The sequence below is a fragment of the Malaclemys terrapin genome, chromosome 5, assembly GCF_027887155.1.
Source record: "Malaclemys terrapin pileata isolate rMalTer1 chromosome 5, rMalTer1.hap1, whole genome shotgun sequence".
Taxonomy (NCBI): Eukaryota; Metazoa; Chordata; order Testudines; family Emydidae; genus Malaclemys; species Malaclemys terrapin.
The window spans coordinates 83,704,437-83,731,304 of NC_071509.1; the positions used below are offsets into that span (position 1 = coordinate 83,704,437).

The following is a 26,868-nucleotide window of genomic DNA, read 5'->3' on the forward strand; positions in this document are numbered from 1 at the left end:
AGGTTGTCACTCTCTGCTAAATTATATCAGTATCAGGATTAACTTTTATTGGAATTGTTTTGTCCTTCCCATCCATAGCCTTGAAAACAAAATTCTGTAGTGATATTAGTATCTTTCTAAACCATCTTCCTTTTGTCTTTTCTGGATAGTTGTTCTATATATATCTGGTTTGTCTGTCACTGGCCCCATCTGTATGCATTCTGAGAATCAATAGTACATTAAGGAAACTGACATGAGGAGGGAAAAATCATAAATAATGAATAACAGCCTTTACTGCTGGTGTTTCATTTCTGTTAAGAGGAATACAAATTCCAATGAAGTACTAGTGTATTTCATAACCATGTTAAACTAAAAATCTTTACCCAGTGCATTAGTATTTTATTAGAGTCTATTTTTTGTTTAGAAATAACATTTTGTAATGCTTAATTATGTGCTGCCAAAGAAAAAATAAGGTTTCCATTTATTAGAGGTATTGTGCACAGAGTTAGAATATTTTATTAGAACTTATCTGCAGTCTACTGAGATGCAAGGGTTTGAAACAAGGATTTTGTTTTTTGACAAGATCTCTCTTAGCTTTATAAGCAATAGCATCTTGAGAAGAGAGATTTTTGTGGTATGAAAGATGTGAAGTATTAATGGTCAAAGAGTGATCCTTGCACTTCAATTCTGTGTATTAATTTTTTTTATTAGCTCTCTGCACATCCACATCCTGCATATTGCTGGTAAGCATGCATCAGCAATAAGACTTTCTTCACCAATGTGTCTGACATATCTCTGAAATGTGACTGGTCAAAGCAGCAGCTGATTTTTAGATGTCGGTTCCTTTCAAACCATCTGAGTAATTTCACCTGATTTTACTTTAAATTTTCAACATAATGTGCTCTTTCAATGAATAGACGTGTAGAATCAGCACAGGAAGAGCAAAGTCCTTGGCAATACCAGCTCAATTGCATCTGCAGATGAGGATTTAAAATTCTATGCAGCAGACAGTACCTCAAGCAGGCGAGTAAAAGGTTATTGCATTATTTTGCTTATTTGCATCCACAGTCTTTATCTACAAAAGGTTTTTTTTATTCAATTTGCAGTGCATGCTTATATTTAGAGATTACTGGAAATTGATTGAATAGAAACATAAATATCAAAAGGGCAGAGCAAGGTGAAAGGGAGAGGCAATACTAGCTCAGTTCAGCTTTAAACCTAGGAAGGGGAGGGAAGGAAGCAGAGGGAGCAGGAGAGAGCAAGAGAGAAATGAAGCTTTCAATGCAGTATGAAAACGAAGTTTTTCTTGAATATATATGTTTAAGCTGCTTTCATGCCATCTGTATTTTTCTTAACCTTTTGATAAAGAGGATGCTATTGAACTAGACAAGCACTGATAGCTCTATAAATGCAAGTGACAATTATTTCAAGTCAGATTATCCTGTAATGATTTTAAGCATTTGTGTTAAGGTGAGCCCTTCTACTTCAGAAACCGTATTGCTTACTTCAATAAGCCAGTTAAAATGAGCTTTTTATAATATTTGTAATACTGGCATGTTGATTTAGCATATGGAAAGGAAAAAGCAGTATAGGGTTCATTGATTTAGTACTGCGAGAAACACTGTCAAGTTTTCTGACTGAGAGATTGAATTATATAGATGAAATTAGGCAGATAGTATTATTGAGAAATCATATTTTAGTTTCAGAACATAAAATTTTTTGAAACAGGCTAGGAAACCTATCTAGATCTGACTGCTCTTTTGAATTAGGTTTGCCTTTCTGTATAACTCTTCCTCTGAGCCAAAGACTTGTCTAACTTTTTTTCAAAGCTGCTTATACTAGATAGCTCTATTGCTTCTCTTGGGGAATTGATAAGCGCAGGGTTATGTTTCAGCTTAAATTCCTTTATTGCTTAGTCCTTCTTTAGTTTAAATTTGTATGTTTTTTCTTAAATGTTATAGTAACTCACATAGCTTGGTAGCAGCAATTCTCATTTCTCTTCAGAGATTTGTATGCCTCGGTGGAATCTTTTTGTTGCATATGCATTTTCAATTTAGAATAAGATTTTAAAATATATATTGTAAAGTATAACAGGAAGACAAATCTGTCATTCTTCTTACATGTAATTGACAGGTCCCTCTTGAACACTAGAGTCATAAAAGGTCAGCTGCTCTGATTGGCAGGTCAGGCTCCATCCAGTAATCTGTTCCCTGTTGTTGCTCTAAGCAATGCAGCAGCAGTTCTTTTCCAGGTATTGAGCGGTTCTTGAATAGAGTGCATGGGTGATGTTGAGGGCTGTGGCTCTTTTCTGTTGGCTATTGGAATAGTGTGCACTTAGAGAACAGGTTGGATAGGCTGAGCTGGTAGAGTAGGTAAATGGACTTGAAGTGATGGAGGAGGACAGAAGCTGTAGTGAGTGTGCAATTTAGGGTGTCTGACACCTCAAATTTATTCCTCTGTTAGATGCCTTTCTTTCCTTTGTAAACCAGTTAAGACCCTTAAAACATCTTACCTTGTAAAACCATAGTCTGGGAAGATTTTTTTGTTTTGTTTTAATACTGAGTTTTGCTTGGTGATGGGACTGTGGCTGGCCTTTTTTGGGGTGGGGAGGAACACCTGTTTTTTGTTTTTTTTTCTGTTTATCAGTATTAATTTCAGTCAGGGAACTGCAGAATGAGGCAGTCAGCCAATTTTGACTATATGTGGGAATGTACCAGTTTTGGTTTCTTAAGGAATAAAGTCATCTGATGAGCAAGTCAATGTGTGGATGTGGCTGCAGCATTATTTCTTCTTTAATGAAGAGGCTGGGCCGTTCGACCTGCTGCTCTGATCTTCTGTCTTGCAGCCATACATCAGACCAGTTACAGAGACTATCCATCGAATGTCCCAGTCAGCCAAAGAAGGTAACTATACATATTTATTTAAAATCTAAAATATACCATAAAATAGATGCATTATAATTTGGACTTACATGAAAAGACAAATTTGAGATGTTCCTAGCAGATTTCTTGACCTTGCAGTAGCTATCCAATATCATTTTGCTATCATCAGGTTATGTAGCAATAGAAATGTGCTGCAGTAATTGATTTTGTAATAGGATCAGGTGATTTACTGGCTACAATGACAACCACTTGCTTGCTTGCTCTGAAACGTGGAGCACTCTAATGGATGTTATGATTGCAGCCTAGAGTTGCTTTGAAACTGCTGGACTCTTAAAGATGCAGTATCTCTTATTTGTGTCAAAATAAAAACTAATTTTAACAATATTCTTCCTCAACGATCTTATACAATAGAAGCATTGGAAACTGACAGATTTTTTTTAAATTTCAGAGGACTTTTCACAATTTAGAGAAATCTTCTGTATATAGAATCAGAAGTCATCTTAATACATTGAATATACTCCTAGCCTTTTTCTGGCAGCTATTTAATGCACATTTTTGTTAATGTGCTTTACTCATTTCTTGAGAACTTGGACCATAGCAAAACTAATTTCACTCTGTGTTTGGGGAAAGTACAAAGACAACAATTCTCTTGACCATTTTATCTACTTAGGATGGGTGAGTAGGAAGCAAAATGCTGGCTCTGGTTAGAAAACAAACAAACTCAACTGCTAAACTTCAGGTCAAGTTAAGGATTTTATTGTACGAAAGTCATTATAAACTCTATGATGAGTGAAATTGGGACTCATAATTGGTTCTAGCCTTTGGACCAGCCTGTCTTATCCTGAAACTGAACATGTTTTGTTAAGCTTTTATATCGCTAAGATTTGCAAGGTAGCATTCATTTGCAAGGTACATTTGTGAATAGTAAATACACCTCTACCCCGATATAACGCGACCTGATATAACACGAATTCAGATATAACACGGTAAAGCAGTGCTCCGGGGAGGCAGGGCTGCATGCCACGGCGGATCAAAGCAAGTTCAATATAACGCGGTTTCACCTATAACACGGTAAGATTTTTTGGCTCCTGAGGACAGTGTTATATTGGGGTAGAGGTGTATAAGTACAAAGTATGCTCCTGTGTTTGATGCTAGTTTATATTTAGTCCTTTTCAGTCAAAAACTTTCAGAATGTGTTGCTGATATATTTACCCATTATTGTTCAAGAATAAGCAAACATTTTTGTGAATACTTAATGCCTCCTGTAGGACACGTATTTTGTAAGTAAGAGAGAGCTTAAAAAGTGAAAACAATTATTTCTTTTTTTATATTGTGCCTGGGCTGCACTGGTAATAAGTGAAAAAATTGCCTGTATCACATTACACTTACCAATGGGAAATTCCTGCATGAATTTTGAAGTAGGAAACAGCTATGTTAAAAGGTAACTTGAATTGTGGATTAGTGTGCTAAAGCTTAGGTGATCATACAATCACTTCAACCTGAAAACATAAGTAGGATGTGTACAGTAAACAATTAATTGCTAAGATCAGCAAGGCGATGGTTTTTAAGGTAAAGTATAGAGTGCAGTGATTCAAATGTTCCTTAACTAATGTAATATTTTTCAGGGTTTATTTTTCAGTATAATTGTGACTTTAGAAATAGATCATAAAATGTTTTCGGTATAGGGTATTACTTTGGAGAAAAATGGAATGATTCACTGTATTTTGTGTACCTAAATTCTGTTAATGTTAGGGATCAGAGGTCACTTTCTGAAGTTAAAATACAAGAATTTATTAAACATTAAGCAAAATATTTGGGAGTAGTTGAGTTCAGCAGTTACAAATATAAAATAGAAACAATGCTATTTTAAATAATAAAATTGTTAACTTCAGTAGGAAAAAGCAAGTGTGCAAAAACATTTTAACCACAAGTTCACAATTCCGTGGCATTATAATGACGAACATGGCATAAATAAGCACATTATGTTTCCAGAATTTTCAAAATTGCACTAAAAATGATGATGTGTTATACATGTTAATCACAGTGCCCACGACAGAACAGAGTGAGTGATGGGAATTTCCTTTAGGCTGCAGAAATAGTGTGGCTGCTAAAACTAGGCCTAGCACTCTGAAAGTTCACATGGTGGACAGTAAATGTGTGTGTATATGTGTCTATATTTTTGTATCAACATACATATATAATAAACTGGAAGTGATATGGCAAATATGAGACAGATTCTCAGGTAGAATCTTTACTTCAGTGAAGCTATGGCAATTTACAACAGGTGAGGAACTGCCCATATGTATTTAGAGGTAGCATTCTTTTACCAGCTATCTGTCTGAAAGATATTTGCAATACTAGCTGTTATGGTAGCCCTCAGTCAAAGATCATAAACTTTTTTTAAGGTTTAGATCCTGCTTTAATATCATTCTAGTACCATAAGAACTACATTGTGAAAACATGAACAATTAGAATAATTTAATATATAACTTAATATTAAAAGCATTATTAAAGCAAGATGGAAACTGGCTTTAAATTTTAATTTGGATATACATTTCTGTATATCTCTATATAAATACACTAGTGAACATAAATACTTGTTAATGGAGCAGAAAAATAAAATTTCATAATTATCCATTTTTAGCATGCTTAGCAAAGTGCTTTGTGTATGAATTACAAGAATATAGCACACACATGGCTTTCCTTTAAATTAAAGGGGAAAAGAGTGCTTTGGATCCAAAACTTGTCTTACCTTGAGTACATTCTTTTGATGAATGGCCTTCAAACCTTAAAATGTTTTTGGTTTTAAAATTGCTGTCTTTGCAGTTAAGAAATCTTTTTAAAGAAACTTTATCTCCTCCCCTCCACAAACAGCTAGGAACTATTTTTGTAAGATAAACAATATAAATTATGCGCCTGTTAGCTGCTACTATAGAACTTTTAATGCTGTTCTCAAATAAATAATGTTTCTTGAAAGGACTTTTGAAATATATTGCATTGGTTAAAATAATACTGCTGAGATGATAAAATCACAGTTTTTAGTGTATGGTGATACATTTGCATAACAATGGTCCCTTATAAAAATAAACTAAATTAATCTATTTCCAGATTATTAGTAGTGATTTATTTCTAACGCAAACACCTAAACAGTTCTATTTATCATGTTTTTTGAGCTCACAGGAAAAATGTCATGCAAGGCTTGCTATGGTGGTAGTCCCCAAATATTGGAATTTTCTGTTCATAGTTGATAGTCACCTTGTAACTTGACATAACTAGATAGCGCTTGTTAGTGAGTTGGACAGGGAAGAGATAAGTGCACAAAGTTACAGCAATGTGTCATCAAAATACACTGAAATTTTCTTTTTTTCCCAAACAGTAACCTTAATCTTAGACATCAGTGATGTGGGTCTGATACAGATAATATCTCCGATTTGTCCCTTTACAGGGAAAAGGTAGCAGATCTCTTTTTAGTTAGTAAAACTAACATTCTTATACAGATCACTATTCTAATAGCCAGTATTTGAACCAAATGTAAGCTGCCTAGAAGTCTAAAAATGGTTTTCATCCCCTATATATGCACTCAGACACACATCATTTTAAGATAAAGAACTTAGAGACTTTCTCAGTATGCCACTGTGATGGGGCAGCTGCCCCACGCTAGCAGAAATGGGGTTAAAAGCAGCCCTAGGGAGGCTGCGCCAGAGGCAGCCAATTAGAAAGAGTCAGAGAGGAGCAGCCAATCATAGCCCGGCAGGCTCATATAAGAAGTGCTGCAGGGCAGAGCAGAGGGAGTCACTCCCTGGAGCTTGTGGAAGGACGTAGACTGGCTGCCTTGCAGGCTGAGGGCAGCAAGTACCCTGGACATAGCAGTACTGCAGGCTGAGGCCCTGAGACTAAGGCAAAGAGGATGCTGGGCCACAAGGAAGTGGCCAGGGAGATCTGCAGAGGAGTCGGAGGGGATGCAGTAATTGGCTGCTATATTTGGACCTGGAGTAGTGAGCGAGCCTGGGTCCCTCCCCTCTGCACCTCGCCACTGAGGAATTGGCTAAACAGTAGAATGCACTTGCCGCAGAAGGAAGTGGCTGGACAGTGAACTGCAGTTCCCCCAAAATGGGGGAGAACAGAGTGTGACACGCCAGAGGGCTGTGTCCTGAAGAGGACGCCACGGTCCTTGGGGTGACACAGGTCATGGAGCAGAGGTGACGGCGTGCAAGACACCACCTGAAGAGGGACAGAGCTAATTCCCAAGACAACCAGCAGGAGGCACCACAGTGGTGAGTCAAGCCCCATCACAGTCCCCAAGAAACCTATTGATGAAAACTTGAGGAAGCCCATTATACTGGTATGCCATAAACAAAAAAATTAACTTAATACAAGTATATTAGTTCTAAAGCACTGAAGTGTTCAGAGTCCTTCAATTTCAATTAAGTGAAGCACCAATTCTGCAGAACCAGAGAACCATTCCTCCACCATGTGCAGTGTACTGTAGTTCAGAGTCCAAAAGCCATATTTTGGAAGGGTCAGTTCATACCACAAGCACCCCAAGGAATTTATTTAACTAAGCAGCACAAGAGAAGTGGATTGAGTTTTAACATCATCTTTTATGCACTACTGACTAGTTCAGCAATGTATTATTAGGACTAAAATGCAAGCATGTATATAATTTTATGTTCCAGTAAATAAACTGTGGAGTTTCTGTCCTTTCAGTTCAATGTCAAGGGCAGATGTTTTAGTAGGAGATCAGTTTTGCTAGTATACCAAACTTCTTTAATCCATGTCACCTCCCTATTGTTGGTGACTAATGAATACTACATACTATCATATCTTACCCAGGATTTTATAAAAGGGGGTGAAGGATAAGTGAGTACAGCTCTGAAAGAAAATACTAGATGGACATGGGGGAATTTTTTAAAGAATAAATTAGCTCTTTCTTAAAATATAAAACTTTAGATTAGTTAGTGGGCATGGACTAGGGATAACTAACTGATGTGGTTGGGTAAGTAGCCAAAACATGTTTCTGGGTAGCCTAACTTTCAAATTTTATATCCCTAATTATTCTCAGTGAGGGTGGTGATTGCTGTGACTGTCTAGATCACCACAATCATTACAATCCTTTTGACTAATTTTTCTCTCTATCCTGATTCTCAGTCAGGTCTTTTAGCACAAGATCATTCTCAGTGAGGAATTAGTAAAGACTTGATCAGTAGAATTGTAATGATGATTTCAGTGGAAACAAAAACTGGTCCATAGTGAGTTGCAGTGTTTGTTAGGGACTTATCCAACTCGTATTTAATTCAGTGGGAGTTGGATTCAGTCTGTACTCAGAAAAGTGTCTCTAAAAATGGAAGTGTGGAGTTCTGTTTGACACAAGTTCTGAGACAAATTTACTCATTTTACAAGAAAAAAAAGTTGTTTTTTTTCTGAAATAGTTATCAGCGGAAACTCCACTTTGGGGTCTGGAAGTTCAGCTGTGTTCTTTCTGATTTGAACAAAATCACTAATAATAAAGATTCTGCAACTGATATATGAACCAGAAAATAATCCACTCACTCTCTCACAACTGTATATGGCTAGTAGTAAAAAATAAAAAACTATAGTTGGTAAAGTAAGCAATTGGAATCTAAATAAATATAGATGTAGATATCCTGAATAATAAAGTGCCACTTTTAATATTTTGGACCGCAATAGACTTCAAGTTTCCCTGTTGATTTTTCACACTTAATTGTATTCTCACACAAGCACTTCAAACAAGCACCCAAACTGCCTTAACTGTCATTCCATACAGATGCCAGCATCTCGTCTTTTCTTAGTATACGGATCATCAAAAATGTGCAGTATGTAACAATGGCCTTTTAATTCATTTAGTACGTTTTTCTTCTTTACTCAGTGCAATGATTCGTCATCACCCCGACTTTTGCTCTTTTAATGTAAGTACTTTAGTTTCATGATGTTAGGGATGTGTAGTTTTGCTCTATAGAGACAGGCTAGCTCTGTGTCTAACACTTGGATAATTGGTTGCCCTATGTAAGCACTTCATTTGAGTAGTGGAGTGCTCTCAGTGCCTATCAGAATTGGTCTTGTAATGAAGAGTGAAGAATGATTGGCTGTGGGGAGAGTATGGTGAGGAATTTACCACATTATTTTGAGTGTACTGTGTATGGCTGTAAAGCCAAACAAGTGTTCTTGTTAAGTAAAAGATATTATAGTTTTGTGATGTTGATAAAACATACCACTTCTTATGGATGCAAAGAAAACTGTGAATTTCATTTTCAGAGCTTCAGCTATGGTCCCTGCCCAGGGTGGTGGGGCTCGGGCTTGGCTTTGGTCCCTCTACCCGGGACGGCGGGGCTCAGGCTTTGGTCCCCCCTCCTGTGGTCATGTAGTAATTTTTTTTGTCAGAGAGGGCTCTCAGTGCAATGAAGTTTGAGAACCGCTGGACTAGATGATAAGTGGATCTTTCTGGCTTTATAATCTATGAATCTGGTGTTGTGTGAGAGAATTTTCTTTAATCTTTTCCTTTTTCATGGTTATATGGTATGCTTGAGAAGAGCCCTGTTCCTATTACTCATAGGAAATCCAATTGAGGATACCTGAGGAAGTCTAAAGACAGAGACCTAGTAGCAGGGCTGATCTGATCTGTCATCAGCCGCATCTGCTGCCTCAGATTTACCTTCCACTTAGAATCATAGAAATGTAGGGCTGGACGGGACCTTAAGAGTTCATCTAGTCCAGCCCCCTGCACCGAGGCAGGACCAAGTATGCCAGACCATCCCTGACAAGTGTTTGTCTAACCTGCTCTTAAAAACCTCCAGTGACGGGGATTCCGCAGCCTCCCTTGGAAGCCTATTCCAGAGCTTAACTATCCTAAATTAGAAAGTTTTTCCTAATATCTAACTTAAATCTCTTTTGCTGAAGATTAAGACCATTACTTTATGTCTTACCTTCAGTGGACATGGAGAACAATTGATCACTGTCCTCTTTATATCAGGCCTTAATATATTTGAAGACTCTTATCAGGTTCCCCCTCAGTCTTCTTTTCTCAAGACTAAACATGCCCAGTTTTTTAACCTTTCTTCATAGGTCAAGTTTTCTAAAGCTTTTATTTTTGTTACTCTCCTCTGGATTCTCTTCAGTTTGTCCGCCTCTTTCCTAAAGTGTAGTCTCCATAATTAGAAGACAATACTCCATCTGAGGCCTCACCAGTGCTGAGTAAGGTGGGACAGTTACCTCCTTTATCTTACATATCACACTCCTTTTAATACATTCCAGAGTATTAGACTTCTTTGCTAATGCCTCACATTGGCTCATACTCAATTTCTGATTCACTAAAACACCAAGATCCTTTTTGTACCCTTTTTTTAGTTGTGCATTTGATTTTTTTCCCTTCATACATGTGTTACTTTGCACTTGAATTTCATCTTACTGATTTCACACCAATTCTCCAATTTATCAAGGACATTTTGAATTCTAATCCTGTCTTCCAAAGTGCTTGCAACCCCTTCCAGCTTGGTGTCATCTGCAAATTTTATGAATATACTCTCATCCAAGTCATCTAATGAAAATATTGGAGCCAGGACAGACCCTGTGTAGGAACCCATTGGATACGTCCTTGCAGTTTGACAGAGAACCATGGATAACTGCTCTTTGAGTATGGTCTTTAAACCAGTTATACATCAATCTTCTAGTAATTTCATCTAGACCACGTTTCACTAGTTTGCTTATGAGAATGTCATGTGAGACTGTCAAAAGCCTTACTAAAATCAAGAGACCAGGTGTACTGCTTTCCCCCTGCCCCCCATCCACTAGGTGTATCCTCTCGTCTAATCCCTCTGTGATAACTGGTGCTTTTGAATTAACTCTCCCTTTGCAAGGTTCAGTTTAGTGACATAAAATGAATGTAATGCAAAACCAAATTCTTCTAGTTGTCTTCACAAGAGTTGTGAGTTCCTTGCTGCCTTTTCCAGAATTTAATAATCCTTTGTCATGATCAAAGCTTCACTTCCCTTTCAGCTCCCTGCCTCACATCTCAAGTGGTCCTATGGCAAGGTGGTTCAAAGGAGTTATAGGAATCTCTTGGGTCTGGCATGTACATTCTGTGTTGGGGACAACTTCCTGGTACAAGTGCTGGAGAAACCGACTAGGAGCTGTGCTCCTCTAGACCTGCTGCTTACAAACAGGGAAGAATTGGTAGGGGAAGTAGATGTGGGTGGCAACCTAGGCAGCAGTGACCATGAGACGGTTGAGTTCAGGATCCTCACAAAAGGAAGAAAGGAGAGTAGCAAAATACGGATCTTGGACTCAATGTGCAGCGGCAGTCAAAAAAGCGAACAGAATGTTGGGAATCATCAAGAAAGGGATACATAATAAGACAGAAAATATCATATTGCCTCTATATAAATCCATGGTACGTACACCCACACCTTGAATACTACGTGCGGATGTGGTCACCCCATCTCAAAAAAAGATATATTGGAATTGGAAAAGGTTCAGAAAAGGGCAACAAAAATTATTAGGGGTATAGAATGGCTTCCGTATGAGGAGAGATTAATAAGATTGGGACTTTTCAGGTTGGAAAAGAGGCGACTAAGGGGGCTATGATGGAGGTCTATAAAATCATGAGTGGTATAGAGAAAGTAAATAAGGAAGCCTTATGTACTCCTTCTCATAATACAAGAACAAGGGGCCACCAAATGAAATTAATAGGTAGCAGGTTTAAAACAAACACAAGAAAGTGTGTTTTTTCATGCAAGGCACTGTCAACCTCTGGAACTCCTTGCCAGAGGGTGTTGTGAAGGCCAATACTATAACAGGGTTCAAAAGGGAGCTAGATAGATTCATGGAAGATAGGTCCATCAATGGCTATTAGAGGCTAGGGACACCCTTCCTGCCCATCCTGGCTGTTTGCCAGAAGCTGGGATTGGGTGACATGGCATGGGTCACTTGATGATAACCTGTCTGTTCATTCCCTTTGGGGCACCTTCCATTGGCCACTCTCAGAGGACAGGATACTGGGCTTGATGGACCTTTAGTCCGACCCAGTATGGCCGTTCTTATGTTCTTAACATGATTGTTGGGGGAAACTCACTTCTTAACTGTCACAGTTCAGGGCAGCTGCACCTACATTCCTCCTCTATGGCCCCCACTCTCAGGCTTCAGGTTCCCGTTGCAATCACCTTTCTTGGCTGGATACTCTTCTGACTGGAGTATCTCCAGGCTGAACAGTTCCCTGCGTTCACTGTTATTTTCAGCAGAGAGAGGCTTAAGTTAATTCCATAAAGCTTATCTAAGGCCTGGTCTACAATGGGGGGCGGAAGAGGTCGATCTAAGTTACGCAGCTTCAGCTACGTGAATAATGTAGCTGAAGTCGACATACTTAGATTGACTTACTGTGGTGTCTTCACCGTGGTGAGTTGTCTGCTGCCGCTCCCCCGTCGATTCAGTCTGTGCATCTCGTGATGGTGGAGTACAGGAGTTGACGGGAGAGCACTCGGGTTGATTTATTGCTTCTAGACTAGACGCGATAAATCGACCCCTGCTGGATTGATTGCTGCCCACCGATCTGGCGGGTAGTGTAAACCTACCCTTAGTTCCATAAGGTTTGTCCAGGATGTTGTCAGTCTGTTACACCAGTCTCTATCAAGAAATGGTTAGTTTTTCCCCTGAAGCATAAGCATTAATGTGCTTCCTAGAATTTTTTTAAATCCTATCATATAGTTTGATATTCTTATTCTCCATATCAATGTACAGTCCTATTCTGAATCCTGCAAAGTTGTCGCAAGAAACCATTGAAAACAGTTAGTTCCATACATTAAATATACATTGTGTAAAAACAAAAAAATCCTTTTATGACTTCCAAAAAAACTGTTGCTGTTCAGTTTCATTGATAATATCCTTGTAGTTGGAGCAGGTAAATTAGAGTGCCTGATTTACATTTTGAATTGTTAATTATTTTGTATATCTCTCTATCATGTCTCCTCTCTAACTTCAGCAGCCCCATTGTTTTTGATGTCTTTATATAGAACATTTTTCCACGTCCACTTATCATTCATTGTGTTCACCTCTGAATCATCTCTATTTCTGTTATACCTTTTCTAAAACGAGGTGGTGAAAAATCAAGACAATATTCCAGATGAGGGTATACCATTGGCAATGCCTTAAAAAATGTAAAAGATGTAGCCGAATACACACTTAGGTCTACATTTTTGATGTGTGCCTACCCAGAGATACTTTTATGAGGCTTGATTAGCTAAGGATGGGTTCTCAACACATCATGAAAATCAGAGCCCTTTAAAATGTGACAGTTTGGGCATCCAAAATCTGTGTAGTCATTTTTGAAAATTTCGTCCGGAAGCCTTGACCCTGCAAACCACTACTTTGTGTGTAGTACGTTGACTTGAATGCTACTAAGGGCTTGCAGGGTCATATCCTAAGAAGATAAAATGGAAAAATCCTTTCCCCACACCAAAGAAAGAGGGAGGGAAGAAAAAATTGTCATACACAAACATTTGCACCTTGCTCTTCCCAACCAAAATGAAGATTCTGTACTGCCACTTTTCTATCTACCCTGTAAGTGAACAATACTGAGCTTGTTGGCAATAATAGAACTACAGAGTGAAAAATTTAAGTATTTTAAAATGGGGCAATTTGCCTGAGGTAAGAGTGCATGCTCAGAGAACACAGAAATGCCCAGATAATTCCCCTTAATGAGAAAAGAAATAAAAATAAAAGCAGCATGGTTACCTCCAGTGGCTTTTCCTTCAAATTTTACTAAAGGCTGCCATGGACACAGGGCACATGAACTCGCGTATCTAGCCAGGGTCATCAGAAAGTGATTGTTCCATGCTGGGGAAGAATCCTCAGATTTCTGGATGACTCCTTCACTGCAGTAGTGAACTTACCAGTTCATCTTGATGTATTGCCGGGCCCTTCAAGAAACTTTACATATACAGGTAGCTTAAAAATCTTCCTGTTGTAGCTGTGGCTGTTTAACATCACCAGGTACCAAATTGTACTTCTCAGGTCTTTCTGCAATAAATAGCTAAAGTTCACTGGTTCTCTGCCTTAAAAGATCTTACTACTAAAGTTATGGAAAAGAGAGCTAGTTCACTATGTGCTTACCATATTGCTGGTTGCTTTAAAAACCCAGTTTACTGTATTTCTGTCAATTGAGTCATATACGCTGCAGCTTTCTTTCTAATATATTTTCAGTTATTTAGAGCTTTCATTCTGCAGCTTTCTAATAGCGATTGCCCCCAATTTTAATAGTCAGCTCTCATTGCATCTTTAACAGTTTTTTGCAGCCATTTTGTAACACAAAAAAATCAGTACAACAGACATGGATGTTTTTGTATTAGTATGTGATGTTAAGCAATCCCTATGTTTTGTGGTTAATTCTAGAAGTAAATAATAAATTCGGGGATATCTTATACAACCAGCTTTCAGAGCCTTCAAAAGATCCTTGTATTCATACAAGTTATTTTCCTTAATTGCTTAACAAGTCTAATTTTTTCCATCTCTTCCCTTAGCCTGTTGAGTTGCTGATGGTGGTGAAGTATTGATCCATTAAAAAGGCTTGCAGTGAAGCTTTTTACTTGATGTAAGTTGTCCTTTTAATTATAGTTGTGCTGCTCTATCGTGCAAAATGCTGTAGTTAAGGTTGTGTCAGCACTTGCATTTTAAATCCCTTTTTTTCCCAGCATTTAATTCTAGGCTATAAAAAAATTGCTCTGAGCTAACTTGTAACATGCACAAGATGTTGGCCTTCAGGGGAAATTTACAGTTGTAAAAATCTTTTATCAGTATTTGGGTTATTGAAATGTTAGCTTTTTTTTTTTATTATTATTTTACTGGTGCACTCTTTTTGAACATACGTTTGTGTGTGTGTGTGTACCATCACATCTCTTCTGATTGTCAGTACAGCCCTGCATGAATACAAATTTTTTATCCGCAGATATAAATTGGTAGTCAGGGGACAGGGAACAGGGGGCTGTTGGATAGGCGTGGGAGTCCCGGGGAGCCTGTCAGCGGGCAGGGGTGTGGATAGGGGGCAGGGCAGTCAGGAGACAGGGAGCACAGGAGGTTGAATGGGTTGGAGGTTCTGAGGGGGGCAGTCAAGGGGCGGGAAGTGGGAGGGGGTGGATAGGAGGCAGGGGCCAGGGTGTTTGGGGAGGCATAGTTTCGGAACCCAATGTGGCCTCAGGCCAAAATGTTTGCCCACCCCTGGCCTAGTAGCTGGAGGGACATGCCAGCCGTTTCCCGGGAGCTGCGTGGAGCTGGGCACAGAGCCTGCCTGCCCTGCTGTAGCCAACTGGACTTTTAGTGGCCCAGTCCGCTGTGCGACCAGAGCTGCCAGGGTCCCTTTCCGACTGGGCATTCTGGTCGAAAACTGGATGTCTGGCAAACCTACATATATGTCATAGTTAAGGGCAACTGCACCTGTATTCCCCTCTCCTGGTCCACCAGGGGCACTCACTCTAGGCTCTGAGCTTCTCTGTCATTACCTCTCTTGGGGAGAGACCTGTGCCTTTCTATCTCCTGACCAGACAGTCAAGACAGCACAGCTCCTTGATTTACACTGTGATATTCTCAGCAAGCCAGACTGCCTAAACAGGCCTGTGTCTGTGCTTTGCTATCTCTCTAGAGGCCATGAACAGTGTAATTGCTCGCAGTTACAAGTTACCACACTTGCTCTTTCTAAATATTTATTTGGAAGATAAAAGCATTACAGATAAAACATTTTAAAAACAATAAAAGAACCTACATGTGTGCTAAAATGCTTACCAGAGGTCACCCCAACTTCAATTTTAGACTTGGGTAGGTGTCAGTCCTTCAAAACACACAGTTGGGTTTTCTCTTCATTACAAGTTCATAACTCCCTCTGATTTGGAACCAGAACACAAACTGAGCAGATCAGCCTGTTTCTTTATATAGCTCGGGCCTTTGATCTCCAGTATTGGAGAACAGGTAATCAGCAAACAATGATTCACTCTTCAGGGAGTAGCTTCAGGACGTAGACAAATTAGAGGATTGGGTCAAAAGAAATCTGATGAGGTTCAACAAGAACAAGTGCAGAGTCCTGCACTTAGGGCGGAAGAATCCCATGCACTGCTACAGACTAGGGACCGAGAGGCTAGGCAGCAGTTCTTCAGAAAAGGACTTAGGGGTTACAGTGGACGAGAAGCTGGATATGAGCCAACAGTGTGCCCTTGTTGCCAAGAAGGCTAACAGCATTTTGGGCTGTATAAGTAGGAGCATTGCCAGCAGATCGAGAGATGTGATCATTCCCCTCTATTTGACATTGGCGAGGCCTCATCCGGAGTAGTGTGTCCAGTTTTGGGCCCCACACTACAAGAAGGATGGAAAAATTGGAAAGAGTCCAGCGGAGGGCAACAAAAATGATTAGGGGGCTGGAGCACATGACTTCTGAGGAGAGGCTGAGGGAACTGGGATTATTTAGTCTGCAAAAGAGAAGAATGAGGGGGGATTTGATACCTGCTTTCAGGTACCTGAAAGGGGGTTCCAAAGAGGATGGATCTAGACTGTTCTCAGTGGTAGCAGATGACAGAACAAGGAGTAATGGTCTCAAGTTGTAATGGTTAGGTTTCGGTTGGGTATTATGAAAAATTTTATCACTAGGAGGGTGATGAAGCACGGAATGGGTTACCTAGGGAGGTGGTAAGGTCAGGCTTGACAAAGCCCTGGCTGGGATGATTTAGTTGGTGTTGGTCCTTCTTTGAGCAGTGGGTTGGACTATATGACCTCTTGAGGTCCCTTCCAACCCTGATATTCTATGATTCAAAAGGCTGTTTTTTTGTGTAACCGGAGATAAAGGCATTTGCTAACCTCTCCCTTTGTGTTTCTCAGGAAATCCACTTCACTCTATTGTTCCAGAAGTCCATTCTTGTCTGGCACACTTTCAATATAGTTCCTTGACTCCCAGGCCTCGCATCACATCTCCCTCGCAGAGAAGTTACATACAGTCCCGGCCCGTGATAATACCTAAACTTTGCATTTAATACAATGGACCCCAAAGATACTTAAACTTAATTTAATAAAGTCTTCCAAGGATATACAAGAAATTGCTTTATTTGTCACAATGCCTTTGTCAGCAAGGTTGAACAGTTCCCCACTATCATATATTTTTTCTATGTTTAAGAACCTATACACAGGGATCAAGTTACTTCTCAACCTTCTCCTCGATAAACTGAGTGGGTTGAAGCTCCTTAAGCCTCACATCTTGAGACATGTTTTCCAGCTCTTCAATAATTTTTGTGGCCCTCCTTTGAACTCTTCCAGTATTTCATTCTTCATGAAGTGTGATTATCAGAAATGGAGACAACATTCTAGCAGTGGTCTTACCAATTCTGTGTACAAATGTCAAGATCACTTCCAGGCTTCTGCTTGACGTTGCCCTTTTTTATACATCTGAGGATCTCATTAGCTTTTTTGCCATTGTTGCACTGACAGCTCATATCGAGGCAAGTACCTATGATTATGCCTATGTCCAGTCTCTCATCCTGTAGGTATAACATCTCATCCCGCTCATTGAGATCTCCCCATTAACAACTACATTTTGAGATCTGTCTGTGAGTGAATTGTTAATCCATCTAATGTGTATTCTGTTAATTCTGAATAATTCAGTTTTTAAAAAAATCAAAATGTCATGTGATACTAAGTCAAATGGCTTGGAAAAATCTATGTATGGTGTGTAAACACAGTTACCTTTATCAACCAGATCTGTAACCCTGTTTAAAAAAAAAAAAAAGGTCTTGTCAAACCTTACTTTCTATGAAACCATGCTGTGTAGCCTCTAGTTCTTTGATAGAGTCCCAAATTAACTGGTCCATTATTTTACCTGGGATTAACGTCAGACTAATTGGTCTGCAATTCCCTGGGTCATTCTTTTCTCCCTTTTTAGATATTGGAACTACATTGGCAGTCCTCAGCCCTTTGGAATGTCCCTTGTTTTTCAAGATTTGTTAAAAAGTAATATTAGCGGTTCAAAGTGCTCCTTGGTTAGTTCCTTTAAGACTCTTGGTTGTAAATTGTTCGAGTCTGTTTATTTGAAAATGTTAATTTTGGCAGATGCAGCCTCACATGCTCCTTTGTTACAGATAGTAATCTTAATATTTTCTCTACAAAATCACATGGGTTGGGTACATCCTCTCATCTCATTCTAAATAGAGAGTAGAAATATCTATTTAACATTCCTGACTTTTCTACATCACTGTTTACAAGTTTAGCATCTGCATGTACTGATGGACCTATACCTGACTTCCCTTATCAGTTGCCTGCACTTTTTTTAACTTATAACTTATATTCATTGCCATTTACTTCCCCTTTTTTGCATCCTTTATATATTTTATTTGTTTTATCATCACATTCACATCTCCTTTTAGCCAGATTGGCTCCTTGCCCAGCATAACTTTTGTTTTTTAAATGTCTTTGGAGTCATGGCTTTTTGGTCATCTAATAGGATGTCCTTGAATAAGTTCCAGTTTTTGTTAGTTTCCATTTTAAATTTGTTCCCAGTCGGTTATGCCAATAATTGCTTTAAGCTTTGGAAAACTGGCCCTTTTAAAGTTCTAAATATACTTACTACTGGTTGGTGACATATTCTGTTTCCACAAAGTAAATATAACTAGCTCATGCCTTTTTTTTTTTTTTTTTTTTGTTTTCACCAAAAAGGTTAGCAGTGATTGGACAACTAACATTGTGAACATGAGTATAAATGGGGTCGAAATAGGGAAGAACAAGTTAAGAATTATTTAGACAAGTTAGATGTCTTCACCAGCAGGCTGGACGGAATACATCCTAGAATACTTAAGGAACAGGCTGAAGAGATGTCTGAGTCATTAGCAATTATCTTTGAGAACTCATGGAGAGAGAGGAGAGATCCCAGAGGACTGGACAAGGGTAAGTGTAGTACCTATTGATGATAAACAGAATAAGGACAATTATAGAAAAGTCAGCTCAACTTCAGTACCTGGAAGATAATGGAGCGAATAATCAAACAATTGATTAGTAAACACCTAAAAGATAACAAGGTGATAAGTAACAGTCAACATAGATTTGTCAAGAACATATGTCATACCAATCTAATATCCTTCTTTGACAGGATAACAAGCCTTGTGGATGTGGGGAAGCAATAGATGTAAGTAAGGATGGGTATAAACTGTTCAGGAAGGACAGGTACGGGAGGAAAGGTGGAGGAGTTGCATTGTATGTAAGAGAGCGGTATGATTGCTCAGAGCTCCGGTTTGAAACTGGAGAAAAGCCTGTTGAGAGTATTTGGGTTAAGTTTAGAGGTGACAGCAACAAGGGTGATGTCGTGGTGGGCGTGTGCTATAGACCACGGGATCAGAAGTAGACAAGGCTTTCTTCGGACAACTAACTGAAGTTTCCAGATCGCAAGCCCTGGTTCTAATGGGGGACTTCAATCACCCTGACATCTGCTGGGAGAGCAATACAGCAGTGCACAGACAATTCAGGAAGTTTTTGGAGAGTGTTGGGGACAAGTGCTGGAGGAACTGACTAGGGGCTGTGATCCTCTTGACCTGCTGCTTACAAATAGGGAAGAATTGGTAGGGGAAGTAGAAGTGGGTGGCAACCTAGGCAGCAGTGACCATGAGACGGTTGAGTTCAGGATCCTGACAAAAGGAAGAAAGGAGAGTAGCAAAATACGGACCCTAGACTTCAGAAAAGCAGACTGACTCCCTTAGGGGACTGATGGGCAGGATCCCCTGGGAAGCTAATATGAGGAGGCCAGGAGAGCTGGCTGTATTTTAAAGAAGCCTTATTGAGGAACGAACCATCCCAAAGTACAGAAAGAATAGCAAATATGTCAGGCAACCAGCTTGGCTTAACAGTGAAATCTTGGGTGAGCTTAAACTCAAAAGGGAAGCTTACAAGAAGTGGAAATTTGGACAGAGGACTAGGGAGGAGTATAAAAATACTGCTAGAGCATGCAGGGGTGTAATTAGGAAGGCCAAGGCACAACTGGAGTTACAGCTACCAAGGGATGTGAAGGATAACAAGAAGGGTTTCTACAGGTATGTTAGCAACAAGAAGGAGGTCAGGAAAAGTGTGGGACCCTTACTGAATGGGGGAGGCAACATTGTGACAGATGATGTGGAAAAACCTGAAGAACTGATGCTTTTTTTTGCCTTGGTCTTCACAGACAAGGTCAGCTCCCAGACTGCTGCACTAGGCAGCACAGTATGGGGAGGAGGTGAGCAACCCTCAGTGGTGAAAGAACAGGTTAAGGAATATTTAGAAAAGCAGGGCGTGCACAAGTCCATGGGTCCAGATCTAATGCATCCAAGGGTGCTGAGGGAGTTGGCTGATGTGTTTGCAGAGCCATTGGCCGTTATCTCTGAAAATTCGTGGCAATTGGGGGAGGTCCCAGACAATTGGAAAAAGGCAAATATAGTGCCCGTCTTTAAAAAAGGGAAGAAAGAGAACCTGGGGAACTACAGACTGGTCAGCCTCACTTCAGTCCCTGGCAAAATCATGGAGCAGGTCCTCAAGGAATCCATTTTGAAGCACTTGGAGGAGAGGAAGGTGATCAGAAACATGGATTCACCAAGAGCAAGTCATACCTGACCAACCTGATTTCCTTCTGTGATGAGATAACTGGCTCTGTGGATATGGAGAAAGCGGTGGATGTGATATATCTTGACTTTAGCAAAGCTTTTGGTACAGTCTCCCACAGTATTCTTGCCAGCAAGTTAAAAAAGTATGGATTGGATGAATGGTCTGTAAGGTGGATAGAAAGCTAGCTAGATTGTCGGGCTCAGTGAGTAGTGATCAACGGCTCCATGTCTAGTTGGCAGCCAGTATCAAGCAGAGTGCCCTGGGGGTTGATCCTGGGTCCGGTTTTGTTCAACATCTTTATTAACGATCTGGATGATGGGATTAATTGCACCCTCACCACGTTCGCCGATATCACTAAACTGGGGGGAGAGATAGATACGTTAGAGGGTAGGGATAGGGTCCAGAGTGACCTAGAGAAATTGGAGGATTGGGCCAAAAGAAATCTGATGAGGTTCAAGAAGGACAAGTGCAGAGTCCTGCACTTAGGAAGGAAGATTCCCATGTACCGCTACAGGCTGGGGACCGACTGGCTAAGCAGCAGTTCTGCAGAAAAGAACCTGGGGATTATAGTGGATGAGAAGCTGGATATGAGTCAGCAGTGTGCCCTCGTTGCCAAGAAGGCCATCGGCATATTGGGCTGTATTAGTAGGCACGTTGCCAGCAGATTGGGGGAAGTGATTATTCCCCTCTATTTGGCACTGGTGAGGCCACACCTGGAGTATTGCATCCAGTTTTGGCCTCTCCACTACTGAAGGGATGTGGACAAATTGGAGAGAGTGCAGCGGAGGGAAAGGAAAATGATTAGGGGGCTGGGGCACATGACTTACGAGGAGAGGCTGAGGGAACTGGGGTTATTTAGTCTGGAGAAGAGTGAAGAGGGATTTGATAGCAGCCTTCAACTACCTGAAGGGCAGTTCCAGAGAGGATGGAGCTAGGCTGTTCTCAGTGGTGGCAGATGACAGAACAAGAAGTAATGGTCTCAAGTTGCAATGTGGGAGGTCTAGATTGGATATTAGGAAACACTATTTCACTAGGAGGATGGTGAAGCACTGGAATGGGTTACCTAGGGAGGTGATGGAATTTCTATCCTTAGAGGTTTTTAAGGCCCGGCTTGACAAAGCCCTGGCTGGGATGATTTACTTGCGTTGATCCTGCTTTGAGCAGGGGATTGGACTAGATGACCTCCTGAGGTCTCTTCCAACCCTAATATTCTATGATTCTAAGACTTTTGTTACTGTCTCACATGACCTTTTCATAAGGAGACTAAGGAAATGTAGCCTAGACTAACCTACTGTAATGCGGGTGCACAACTAGTAGAGAAACTGAACTCGGAGAGTTATCAGTGGTTTACAGTCAGGCTGGAAGAGCATATTGAGTGTTTTTCTCCAGGGACCTGTCCTGGGTCTGATTCTATTCAGGAACTTTATAAATGATTTGGATAATGTCAGAGAGAGTACACTTATAAAGTTTGCAGTTGATACCAAGCTGGGAAGGGTTACAAGCACTTTGGACAGGATTAGAATTCAAAGTGATCTTGATAAACTGGAGAAATGGTCTGAAATAAATAGGATGAAATTCAATTAGGACAAATGCAAAGTACTACACTTAGGAAGGAATAATCAATTGCACAAATACAAAATAGGTAGTGACTGCCTTAGGTGGTGTATGGCAGAAAAAGGATCTGAGGATTAAAGTGGATCACCAACTAAATGTGAGTCAACAAATGAATACTATTGCAAAAAAAGTTAATACATCATTCTGGCTGTATTAGCAGGAGCGTTGTAAGCAAGATACAAGAGAAATTCTTCCAATGATAAAACCTGAACTAGAATGCTGTGTCCAGTTCTGGGCACCACAGTTCGGGAAAGATGTGGACAAATTGGAGAGAATCCAGAGGAGAGCAACAAAAATGAGGAAAGGTCTAGAAAACATGACCTAGAAGGAAAGATTGAAAAAAATTGTGTTTGTTTATTCTGGAGAAGAGAAGATAAATCTTGAAGTAAGTAAAAGGTCATTAGAAAGAGGAAGGGGATCAGTTGCTCTCCTTATCTATTGAGGACAGGACAAGAGGTAATGGGCTTAAATTGCAGTAAGAGAGATATAGGTTAGACATTAGGAAAATCTTCCTAATTATAAGGGAAGTTAAGCACTGGCACAAATTATCTAAGGCGGTTGTAGAATCTCTGTCATTGGGGGACTTCTATGAACAGGTTAGAGAAACACCTGTCAGGATGGTCTAGATAATAAATACTTAGTTCCCCCGTAATGCAGGAGTTTGGACTAGATGACCTATTGAGATCTCTTCCACTCCTACATGTCTGAGTGTATGATCACTGATACCTAGGCAACAGTCATTGCTCTTTCTTGTCTGTCAGAATAAGGATGAATATTGAATTACATCTATGTTGGGTGCAGGATTTTGCGTTAAAAATTATTCTATTAAGTTTAGAAACTCTAAGGAAGTTTTGTTACTGGCTGCATAAAATGTCCAGCAAAATCTCCCTCAGATTATAGTCACCTTTGATATGTTTTTCCTCCTACATATTATGGATAGATATTTAACGAGCCTTTTCTCCTGTTCTTTAGTCCAGTGGTTTTCAACCTTTTTTCATTTCTGGACCCCTAAAAATTTTCAAATGGAGGTGCGGACCCCTTTGGAAATCTTAGACATAGTCTGTGGACCCCAGGTTGAAAACTACTGTTCTAGTCTGATTAAGTTGTCTGTAACAGATATCCACCAGTATCCCATCTTAAATCCATAAGCATTCAAACTGTTCTCATTCTTGTGATTTTTAGTCTTTGATGACTAACAGGTAATTGTGTCTTTGATGTATAGTGCCACCTTTTTCCCTTTTTGCCCCCGTTCTAGCCTTGCGAAACAAGGTATATAAGCTTCGATTTTAACATCCAAATCATAAGACCTAGCCCACCAATATTAAGTGTAACTATTTCTATTCATACATTAACATCTCCAATGCCTCTTGTTTATTACCACGCTCCTAACGTTAGTATCTAAACAATTAAATCCAGGCACGCAAGGATCACATATTTATGTGCTTGGATTTTTAATATGCATGATTCCATGAGACTGATTTACATACTTGGGTGTTTGTACCACAGTTGCCCAATTATACCTCCTCACCCCCACTCCCCCTTCATGGTTGTTTAAAGCCCTCCTTTACTACTCTAACTAATTTATCACTGTAACAATGCTGGTTCTGGCGGGACCCAACTGAGAGTGCCAATTCAGGACAAATTGCTTAAAACAGGGCAGTTACAGCCCAAGGCTGGGGTTTTTCCACCTCTAAGGCAAACCAAACCAGCCAGACAAAGAGGACTTTGGTCTTACCCCACTGGCTAACCACAAATCACACAAGCAATTCCCTTAGACACTCCAGTTTCCCAGTATCACCACCAGTGCCACTCGTTATGGGGATGAATGGTTATGAAAACCAATACCCCAGTAAAAGAAAAAAAAGGTTCTCTCGATCCCGAAGGACCAAGCCCCAGACCCAGGTCAATATACAAATCAGATCTTACCCACAAATCACGCTGTTGCCAATCCTTTAAAATCTAAAATCTAAAGGTTTATTCATAAAAGGAAAAAGATAGAGATGAGAGCTAGAATTGGTTAAATGGAATCAATTACATATAGTAATGGCAAAGTTCTTGGTTCAGGCTTGTAATAGTGATGAAATAAGCTGCATGTTTAAATCAAGTCTCTGGAGTACATCCACAGCTGGGATGGGTCCTCAGTCCTTTGTTCAGAGCTTCAGTTTGTAGCAAAGTCCCTCCAGAGATAAGAAACAGGATTGAAGATGAGATGGAGATGAGGCATCAGCCTTTTATAGTCTTTTCCAGGTGTAAGAACACCTCTTTGTTCTTACTGTGGAAAATTACAGCAAAATGGAGTCTGGAGTCACATGGGCAAGTTCCTGCATACTTTGCTGAGTTACAAGGCGTATATGCCTTCTCTCAATGGGTCAATTGTATAGCTGATGGTCCTTAATGGGCCATCAAGCAGGCTAGGCAGAGCTAACACCAACTTATCTGGGATGTCTCCCAGAAGCATAGCATAAGTTTGAAATACAGACAGTATAGAGCCAATATTCATAACTTCAACTACAAGATTGATACACACATATAGACAGCATAATCATAACTAGCAAACCATAACCTTGTCTTAGACACCTCATTTGACCCCCTTTATACAAGATTTGGTGCCACTACAGGGCCTTGGTTGCAACTATGTTCTATATGGTCCTAGTTCAAATCAATATTATGACAATCACTCAAGAGAATAGTACTCCTTCTGTTGAGATGGAGGGTATCAGAACTGTTTAATCCCCTCTCTTCATAATAAGTGTTCCAGTATTCCACAAAATCAAAACCTTCCCTCCCAATGCAATCTACTTAGCCAACCATTGATCTCCAGTATCTTCTGCCTTCTTTTTTTCCCTCTTGCTCGAGGAACAGGAAGAATTTCTGAGACGATTGTGTGGATGTTCCTCTCTTCAGCATTCTTTCAGACCAGAATCTGTGGAATGGTACCTTATATGGTGTCACTCATGCTAATGTAGATCACCACCAAAGGAGTCTCTTCTGCGAACCTTATAAACTTGCTTATTCTTGTGGTGATGTCCTTAGTCTTTGCTCCTAGAAGGCAGCAAACTCTCCTGCTATCCTACTGTCCCTTGTAAGATGTTGTACCCATTCTTCTTACCATAGAGCCACTCTCTGGGCTTACTATCTAAGTTCCAATCTCTCTCCCCTTTCCCAGTCCCTGTCTCCTTGCTCAGCCAGTCCTAGTCTGCTTCTTTCCCTCAGTTCTTTGTGTGATCCCAGGGTCACTCCCTCACCATAGTGGCTCCCAGACTTGTTATTCCAGTCTGCTTCTTTCCTTCCCCCCATTCTGGCTTTTGTCCCTATATATTTGAATCAAGCAGCTTCCTCTTCTCTTCTCCTGGCAGCCATGCAGCGTGGGTAATTAAGAGCATGAGAAACAGGTTTCCTGCTTACCGTTTTGGTGCCTGGCCCCACCCAACCTGAAGCAGCTGGGATTAGTCTTCTCAGGGAAAGTCCTTCTGAGCTCCCATAGCTCAGGACTGGAGCATGCACAGTTACTATGTGGGGATGGCGCACGTGCAGGCTGGTCAGCACTAGGAGCTGTGAGAGGCTTCAGCATGCTTAGTGAGGATGGACTCTGAAGATTTTAGCTTTTAAGCTCTAGCAGCAAGTCTCTACTAAGCATGTTCAAATTGAGATTTTTCAAATGCTTATTATAACTCATCCAAATTTGGGTGGAATTTCACAGGGACTGCAAAAGGCACATTTTTGACATAAGTCCAAAGCATGGGGGCACTAGAACATTTCAAAGAAAAGGTCTCCAGATATGAAATATGGGGAAATGTATTTTTCCCTAACATTGTTCTCAGAAATTGCTGAACCATTTTGGCTAAAACAAATACATAAATAATTAGCCTGAGGCAGACATCTCCCAAGGAAAACTTCAGCTCAAACAGTTAAAGTTTGGCAAAGTTATAAGCAACTAAAACCTGAATCTTATAATGGGAAGTGTCAAGCAACCTTAATAGGCAGTTATCAGCGCTGCTTATAATCACCTCATACTTCCACAAGCTTCTGATTTCTCTGAGGCCTGCAGGTTATTATTCTCACTTGGGGAGATACAGGTTTAAATCTAAAGGTCAGTACAATTCTATCATATGCCATCTATATACCACAGAGTGTGTAGTTAGACGAGGTTTTTTTTTAGTTTGTGGTGGAAGAAAGCTTTTTTTCCTACAATGAGGTAAGAAGGATTATTTACAGGGTTGGCTTAGTTGTTACTGTTATCTCTCTACTCTTGGTTTGAGCCTTTTTTGAGGCCAGCTTTCTCCTCTTTGGGAAAGGAGAATAAGCTGGCTTCAATGTTTACTCAAAAACCCATGCAAATTTGAACAATCCTCTGCCTGCTCTCAAGATATTCCCAAGGACTCAGATGAATTTAAGTTAAAGAAATGGTGTCCATTCCCAAGTATGTAAATCAGTCTCATGGAATCATGCATATTAAAAATCCAAGCACATAAATATGTGATCCTTGCGTGCCTGGATTTAATTGTTTAGATACTAATGTTAGGAGTGTGGTAATAAACAAGAGGCATTGGAGATGTTAATGTATGAAATTGTGTGATGGGGAGGGTTGGTCAACTAGATGAGACATTTTCCCCGTTTCTTATTAGCTTATGGGCTAAACCTTGTAGTTAAAATGAAGAATACTGAGCTCTCTTGCCAACTCTACCCGGAGCCTGCTTCTCCAATTTAAAAGAATAAAATAGTTTCCTGCTGTTCACTGTACTTAATTGTAACAGTGATTCAACGTTCAATTTGATGAACTTTTATTGTACTTACAATG

At 40.0% G+C, this 26,868-nt stretch overlaps 1 protein-coding gene across 5 annotated transcripts in view; it reads left to right on the forward strand.

The window, feature by feature from the left end:
• The window catches only part of FBXW7 (F-box and WD repeat domain containing 7), a 296,926-nt gene that overhangs the window by 85,347 nt on the left and 184,711 nt on the right, over positions 1-26,868 (forward strand). Inside the window, exons 1-3 of one of the 5 annotated variants that reach the window (XM_054029539.1) lie at positions 7,042-7,135; positions 8,749-8,788; positions 14,387-14,457. The exons of 2 other annotated variants lie outside the window; for them this stretch is intronic. The gene's annotated coding sequence lies outside the window, so the exon portion shown is untranslated. Of the gene's footprint in view, positions 1-2,854; positions 2,883-7,041; positions 7,136-8,748; positions 8,789-14,386; positions 14,458-26,868 lie in introns of those variants that run through there. 2 more of the 5 variants (XM_054029534.1, XM_054029538.1) reach the window with 2 other exon arrangements.